Consider the following 7,401-nt stretch of genomic DNA (forward strand, 5'->3'; position numbering starts at 1 on the left):
AGCAAAAAACACCCAACTGTAAAAAGAAAAAGAAAAAAGGATCCAAAAATATGAAGATAGTGTAAGGAGCCTCTGAGACAACTTCAAAAGTACCAACATTTTGGGGGTGCCAGAAGAAGAGAGAGAGCAAGATATTGAAAACATATTTGAAAAAATAGTGACAGAAAACTTTTTTCACCTACCTGGTGAAACAAATAGACTTACAAGTCCAGGAAGTGCAGAGAATCCCAGACAAAAGGAACCCAAAGAGGCCCACACCAAGCCACATCATAATTAAAATGGCAAGGGTTAAAGAGAAAGAGAGAATCTTAAAAGCAGCAAGAAAAAAGCAGTTAGTTACCTACAAGGGAGCTCCCATGAGACTGTCAGCTGACTTCTCAACAGAAACTTTTCAGGCCAGAGGGAGTGGCAAGAAATATTCAAAGTGATGAATAGCAAGATGTTACAACCAAAATTCCTCTACCCAGAAAAGCGATAATTTAGAATTGATGGTCAGATAAAGAGCTTCACAGATAAGAAAAAGCTAAAGGAGTTTATCAACACCAAACCAGTATTATATGAAATGCTGAAGGGTATTTTTTAAGAAGAGGAAGAAGAAGAAAAAGGTAAAGATACAAATTATGAACAACAAACATGCATCTATCAACAAGTGAATCTAAGAATCAAGTGAATAAATAATCTGGTGATCATAATAGAATCAGGGACATAGAAAGGGAATGGACTGACTATTCTTGGGGGGGAAAGGGGTGTGGGAGATGCAGAAAGAGACTGGATAAAAATTGTGCACCTATGGATGAGGACAGTGGGTGGAGAGTGAGAGCGGAGGGTGGGGTGGGAACTGGGAGGAGGGGAGTTATTGGGGGAAAAAAGAGGAGCAAATGTAATAATCTGAACAATAAAGATTTAATTAAAAAAAAAGAGTTCAACCACCTCTCCTGAATGGATTTCCTGCCTTTAATGCCCTATATTTCTCCTTTTGCCATTAATAAATTCTTTCTGAAATGCATCAATGATCATGTGATTTTCTCAGTTGGAAACTTCAACAATTTCCTATTAGCTTCAAGATAAAGTGCAAACATTTTGCTAGGACTTATAAAGTTGTTCCAATCTCTCTCCATCATAAAGGTAGTTCTTTGATTTCTCTGGATTTCCTGTACGTCCTTAAACCCTTACCTATGTTTGTGTTTTCATATATTTGTTCTTCAGCTTACTGCTCCCAGTGGAGTCCTCCTCTTCCTCATTGGGGCTCAAGCATTGCTTCCTCCTTGAAAATCTTCTTAACCCCTAAAATGGGCATGAGTTGAATCTTTACTCTTTTTCTTATCTTCCTGCAGAACTCTATTCCAACCGCTTCATTAAAATTAGTACAGTGTAGCATAGTTGATAGTATGTATTTCTCTCTCTCTCTCTCCTTAACATATCCCACCCAGATTATGAGAACCTTGAACTTTGGGACTTTATTCATAGCCCTGATATCTAGCATTATGTCTCATAAGGAACTAGTTTCACAGTAGTGTTGCTTCACAGTTAACAAACTATTTTTCCATATTAAAGAGTTTTCAAATTAGTTTTCAGCCATATATTATAAATATACAAACCTATATACAGTATACTTGTGATGGTTAATTTTATGTGTCAACTTGGCAAGACCACAGTACCCAGATACCTGTTCAAAATTATTCTAGATGTATTGATGAATATATTTTAAAATGAGATTAATATTTAAATCAGTGAACTTTCAGTAAAGCAGGTTATCCTATACTAGAGGACCGGTAAACAAAAATTTGTGCACTTGGGGGGCGGGGGGCGTCCCTCAGCCCCACAAGCCCAAATCTGATTCTACATTGTCCTGCAGCTGCGGGAGGTTGGCTGTGGGAGTGCACGGACCACCAGGGAGCAGCTCCTGCATTGAGCATCTGCCTCCTGGTGGTCAGTGTGTGTCATGGTGACCAGTCATTCCCAGTCGTTCTGCTGTTAGGCTGAGGGCCGTTTTCAGGTTGGCCACACACCCTTCAGTTTGGGGGTCCCCACTGAGGTGCCTGACCAGCCCAGGTGAGTGGCTGATGGCTGTTTGCAGGTTGGTCAAGACCCCCAGTGGGACCCTCACCCTATAGGGGTGTGGCAAGCCTGCGTGAGAGGCTGAGGGCTGTTTTCAGACTGGCCACACCTGCTTCAGGGTGGGGGTCCCCACTGGGGTGCCTGGCCAGCCTGGATGAGGGGCCGATGGCTGTTTCAGGCTGGTCATGCCCCTGGCAACCCAAGCTCCAGCCTCTCCTTTTGTTTTTTTCAGCGCCTCCTTGAGCAGAGGCCAGGGCGGGCTGGAAGCAGGTAGCTGGGATTTATTTATCTTCAATAATTTAAACTCTGTAGCCTTGAGCGAAGCCCAGGGCCAGCCAGGGCAGGCGGGAAGCTTGGCTTCCTCCATCATCGGGGGCAACCTAAGCTGCCTGCTCTCTCCAGCTCTGTGGCCGCCGCCATCTTAGTTGGGTTAATTTGCATACTCTCTCCTGATTGGCTGGTGGGTGTAGTGGAGTGATGATTAATTTGCATCTTCCTCTTTTATTAGTGTACATAATAAAAGGCTAATATGCAAATTGTTCCATCAGGAGTTCAACCGACCAGTTCAATCGACCAGTTCAACTGTTCACTCTGACATGCACCACCAGGGGGCAGCACTGAATGAAGGAAGGCCCTGGCCCTGGCCAGCAGCTGGGGAAAAGAAGGCCCCAATCAGCCCTGATCACCAGCCAGGCCTAGGGACCCTTCCTGTGCACAAATTTCATGCACTGGGCCTCTAATTCTTTATCATGTGGGTGAGCCTTATTCAATCAGTGAAAGTCTTAACAGAAAAAGATTGTCCCTGAGAAAGAGGAAATTCTACCAGGATACAGCCTTTGGACACACACTGCAACTCTCCCTGAACCCCCAGTCTTCTGGCTTACCCTGAAGATTTTGCACTTGGCAGCCTCCACAATTTTATGAGCCAATTCCTTAAAATAAATATTTCTCTATGTATGCAATTCCTATTGGTTCTATTTCTCCGGAGAACCTTGACAAATACAATAGTCAATATATATATTTCTCACCTGAAACATTTCTTTGGTTCTCTCCACATAAAAGTTTCTAAAACAGAATAACACACAAAAAAAGTTATAAATAAAGTTTATGAGCTTAGATCTTGAAATGTTTATGAAGGCATATGTGTGTCCAGCAACCCTAGAGTCACCCTGAGTCTGAGTTTAAATTCTGGCTCTAGCAGCTGGGTGACTATGGTCAAGCTACTGAGCCTCTTGGCTTTCTGTGATTTTGTTTTAGAATGAAGCTAAACTATAGACCTTATATGATTAGTGTTGTGAGAAAGACATTAATAAAAACATGTAATGTGCTTAAAACAGAGCCTGGCACGTAGTAAGTGCTCAAAAGATATTTACTGTCATGGTTATGAAGCCTCTTCTGTTTGCCTAATTTCTTCGGTTCACTCACTTCCTCTTGATAATTTACTACTGAGAAAAAAATAAGGATTATGTTTGTCTTCAGCTCTTGCAGCTTAAAAATTGACACAAAATAATGTATTCACTACTATCAAATGCAACTCTTACTTTGCTTGGATGGCTCATGTTGCTTGATGTAGTGATCTGATACATGTATTTCCAGGATGATTTTTTTTTTGGTAGCTTATTGTTTAAACAAAACTGTCTGCTTTGATTTTAGGATAAAAGAAATATGGTAAGTTCAAATATACTGGTAAAAGTAAAAGATATTTTCATTTATTAAAGCTATAATCAAGACAGATGCATTAATTAAGTTATTACTTAAGGGAATAAAAATATTTTTGAGTATGCTAACTATTCATCCCTGCCAAGGGGTTGTTAAAATTCTGTGTTGAGGTATAACACATGCAAATGCATACACAATTAGAGCCAACTCTCAGTTTTCTTACTTAGAAAAGAAAACAGTAATCCAAGAAAATAAATCTCAAATAAATTTCGTTTGGTCTGGAATTTTACCACATATTTTAGGGTTATTTATTTGTATGCATGTACTAGTATGCTTTAACCCTTCATCAAAAACAAGACTAAATTTAATCTTTATTTTTCAGCACATTCCTACTTATTACTTACGAAGGTAGTTCAGAATTGTGTTAATAAGATGAAATTATGTTTTAGATAGTAGAGGAGTCAACCAGTGTTAGAGCTATCGGTAATATTCTTAACAGCATTAGCATGTGGAATTGTGATAATGTATGTAAAGTGTCTGGCAAAATGCTTGACCCATAGTAGGCAGTCAAGAAAGGGCAGAATATGCCCAGCTGGTTGGCTCAGTGATTGAGTGTGGACCTATGAACCAGAAGGTCACAGTTCGATTCCAGGTCAGGGCACATGCCCAGGTTGCGGGCTCAATCCCCAATAGGGGGTATGCAGGAGGCAGCCAATGAGTCTCTCTATCATTAATGTTTCTATCTTTCTCTCCCTCTCCCTTCCTTTCTGAAATCAATATAAATATATTTTCAAAAAATAAGATAATGTTGCCAAAGAGGAAAAAAGAAGTGTGTGTGTGTGTGTGTGTGTGTGTGTGTGTGTGTGTGTGTGAGTGTTTCACACAGGAATCCCATAAGACATTGCTTTTGCCTCATTACTTCCTGTTTTTCACTGATGGTATTAAATTCCTCTTGTTCTTTCTTGATATAGCATCATTTCCCTAAGGCATACACTAGTGTTGAAAGAAAACATTTTCCCCCATTTGAGTATGTGAAAGATTGATGATGGAGATACTTCCCATCTTCTCTCACACAGTTCCCTCTATAGATCATAACTAATAATTTGGCAATCAAGTGCACCTGGAAAGATGTAGATGAAACAGTCTTCACTCCTTTTATCAGTGGCAAAATAATTTCTGAATTACAAGTAGAGTAGGAAACATAAACACACTTGATTTAAATATATTAGTAACTATATAAAGGACATATAAGTATAAATAATAAAATAAACATAAAGCAATATAAACTAGAAGGGACCAAATTCCTGAAGTCATTTAAGTCATCTCCTGTCTTCCAATCAGGCTTCATTAAATCACTACAGATTGATGAGTGTTTATCTCTTTCTTGCAAATTTCCAGGAAGAAAGATGCCTCATTTAAGGGGTAACCATTACCTATATATGCACATATATGCTTACATGCTATTTAAGAAAATTCAAATTAAGTTCTAAGTTGATTTGACCTTGTATTAAATATTTGCTTCTTTTTGACTTCTCATAGCACAACCTCACTATAGTTCTGTGAATTCAGAATTGTTATCCACATTTTATAGAAAAAGAAAAATGAGGCACAGACTTGCCTATATCCCATAGAGATTTAACAACCAAACAATGACAAAAAGAAGGTTTTTACTTTTTGTTTTATTTAATGTCAGGGTTTTTCTGTCAATTCAAGTTATTTTTAAAGTATAAATTATTTCTTACAAAACTATTATGAACAAAAGAAAATCCTCATGTGGCATCATTTTTCTTTCTTACACCTTATCTTTTCCACCAGAAAAACTTCTTTATTTCTTTACTTTTTTAAAAGAACTGGTGCCCAGTGTGGTTCAGTTTGTTGGAGCATCATTCTGTGCACTGAAGGGCAGAGGATTCAATTCCAGGTCAGGTCGCATACCCAGGTTGTGGGTTCCATACCCAGTCCCATCACATGCGGGAGGCAACTGAGCAACTGATCAATGTTTCTCTCTCACATCAATGTATCTATGTATCATCTATCTATCTATCTATCTATCTATCTATCTATCTATCTATCTATCTATCTATCATCTATCTAGCTAGTTATCATCTATCTAGCTAGCTATCATCTATCTAGCTAGCTATCATCTAGCTATCTAGCTATCATTTATCATCTCTACCTGTCTCTTTCTCTCCCTCCCTTCCACTCTCTCTAAAAATCAATGGAAAAATATCCTCAGGTGAGGATTAACAAACGACAAAAATAAAATCAGTAAAACATATCCTCAGATGAGGATTAAAAACAGAACAAAACTGATTATAACCCACCAATGCAAGATGATAGCCATTACAGATTAATTTAGGCCTTCATTGTCAGCATTTCTGTAAGTAAAAATAGGGTTGGTTTGAAATCCTTGATCTTAGGTATTTATTAAGCTTGCTAACTACTGTAGATTTATCTGGTGAATTTTCACAGCTTTCAGCAGATTTGAAAAACAAACCCACAAAGCCTTTGACAGTGAGACCACTAGATCCTGAGGTAGCAGTCTGATATCCAGGGTCAGCTTAGTCTGGCCGCTCTCCAGAGCCTGCAATGAGAAACATTCCCTGATCGTCCCATCAAGCCCTTCTTATAAATGACCAATGTCTTACCTTTTAATTGATTTCTTCACCCTTTATGTCCCTGCCTTTTATCTTCACCCTGAGTCTACCCCAACTTTTCTGTCTTTTCTTCTGACCTAATATTAATATGCCGGGGTCTGAAATGGCATACTTTTATCAAACCTATTTCCCTTTGACTGATAAGCAGAATCCTATCTTGTGTCTTAATGCCCACTTTTCAACCAGGCCCTTCCCCTAATCTCTCTTAAGCTCCAATTTCTCATTCAGCAAAAGGAGTTTCTCTTCATGTGTTCAACAGATGCTCTTTCGCAATGCCAGCTTTTCAGAGTCCCGAAAAATGCTCTATTGTGGAGCCTAGCGTACATGCTTGAATATACAAACACAGCAATGCCTCTTTTCTTTATTGACTTGCACTGAAATCTGTGCCTCTATTAAATAAAACATTTGCCATCCCAGTTTTAGGCCGCCCATGTGCTGAGACATTTGTGTCTCCTTAAAAGCATCAGAAGTTCCCAAGCTTGCCTCCAACAGTGTTTTAACAGATAAATGATGCCAAGACCCGATCAAACATTTTCCAAATCTTCTCGACAGCATTATTGATGACAGATGGTTAGCCTGCACATTTCACCAAACTGTAGGGCAGTATTAGAAATAACATCGCCTCTATATGAGTACGTAGGAGGACAGCATATGTAATTCCTGTTCAACTCTTGACCCAGGCAAGAACATAAACATTTAAAAGAGTTCCAAAATACCAGAAGAGCTATAATTGCACATGGATTTATGTGAACTGTTTACTTACTGGTCCCTTAGCTGAAGGGGAATTATTTATTTGTTTTTCTTTTCATAGGAATCATAAGTGTCAGTCTACTCTATTTATAAGGTCCATTCTCAGAGGTTACCAAGAAAGGCAGCTAATTTTCCATGAGTGAAAATGCTCTGAAAATAGATGTACTCAGTGCTTGAAAAAGCAATTTCTCAGAAGTCTGTTGTTGTTTCCAGTGAGAATTTTTTTAACCAGAAATAAAATAATATGTTGTGTTTCCTAATTACTGTTTGGTTCTCT

Source organism: Myotis davidii, unplaced genomic scaffold, assembly GCF_000327345.1.
Source record: "Myotis davidii unplaced genomic scaffold, ASM32734v1 scaffold656, whole genome shotgun sequence".
Taxonomy (NCBI): Eukaryota; Metazoa; Chordata; class Mammalia; order Chiroptera; family Vespertilionidae; genus Myotis; species Myotis davidii.